This window comes from Octodon degus, unplaced genomic scaffold (genome assembly GCF_000260255.1).
Source record: "Octodon degus isolate 3935 unplaced genomic scaffold, OctDeg1.0 scaffold00037, whole genome shotgun sequence".
In the NCBI taxonomy this organism is placed as follows: Eukaryota; Metazoa; Chordata; class Mammalia; order Rodentia; family Octodontidae; genus Octodon; species Octodon degus.
Genome location: NW_004524613.1, coordinates 16,364,512 through 16,365,667, shown reverse-complemented (window position 1 = coordinate 16,365,667; position 1,156 = coordinate 16,364,512). Strand labels below are relative to the sequence as shown.

General features: G+C 35.4%; 1 protein-coding gene across 1 annotated transcript in view; it reads left to right on the top strand.

Moving 5' to 3' along the window:
• The first annotated feature begins 779 nt into the window (after positions 1–779).
• LOC111816660 (WAP four-disulfide core domain protein 15A-like) overlaps positions 780–1,156 on the top strand; it is a 22,206-nt gene continuing 21,829 nt past the window's right edge. Inside the window, exon 1 of the mRNA XM_023714747.1 lies at positions 780–959. The gene's annotated coding sequence lies outside the window, so the exon portion shown is untranslated. The remainder of the gene's footprint in view (positions 960–1,156) is intronic.

Here is a 1,156-nt window from a genome sequence, read left to right as displayed (position 1 = left end):
GCCACCATGCTCAGTCTTGGGGCTGGCACGGCATGTGGTACCTAGGATTGAATCCGGGTCCCTGCACTTTCCAGGCAGGCGTTTTGACCACTGAGATATCTCCTCAGTCTGCTGGTTCTCCTTCCTTATAGTGAAATGAGTCTTTTATAACAACATCTAATTGGGTCTTGTTTTTTTCATTCATTTTGCCATGCAATATGTTTTAGTTAGAGAATTTAATCCATTCATATTTAAAGTGACTACGCATAGGATTTACTGCTGCCATTTTGTTGCCTACCCTGTACTTGTTTTGTAGATACTTTCTTCCTGTGATAAAATCTTTCTTTGTGGTCAAGTGTTTTTTCTCTAGTAGCGTGTTTTGGTACTTCACCCTTTCCCCTTTGTTCTGCCTATCTATTATAGATCCTTTCTTTGCAATTTCATGACACGAAATTATGGTCATAAACATTTAGATGACAGAAACTTAACTTTTACTCCATACTAAAAAAATCCTTAATATACTTTCAGTCCTTCCCAGATTTTGAATTTTTGATGTCACAACTTATATCTTTATATATCATATATGCTTTGATCAATGGTTACCATTACTTTTATCAATTTATCTTTTAAAATTCGTATGAAAGATATAAGCAATTTATGTACTACTCTTACACTATTATTCTACATCGGGTCTTATCTGTATTTTTACCTGTGAGTTTCAAATTCTTAGATGCTCTCAAGTTACTCATTAGCTTTCTTTTCTTTCAGCTTGAAGAACTCCTTTTAGTATTTCTTGCAAAACAGGTCTGGCAATGATGATGTCCCGGAGCTTTTGTGAGTGTGAGAAGTCTTTATCTGTCCTTTCTTTTTACAAGAACAGTTTTGTTGGGTGAGCGTTCTTGGTTTGCAGGGATTTTTTTTTTTCTTGGATACCTTGAATATGGCATCAAATTCTCTCTGGGCCTAGAAGATTTCTCCTGGTAAGTCTGAATCAAGCATATTAGAACTTCTTTACATATTGTTTCTGTTCTCTTGCTGCTTTGGAATTCTGTCTTTGGTCTTAGAAATTTTGGTTATAGTATGGCATGGGGTAATCTTATTTGGATGGAATATGATTGAAGATCTTTAACCTTTCTATACATGCATATTTACATATTCATCCAGGCCAGAGAGATAG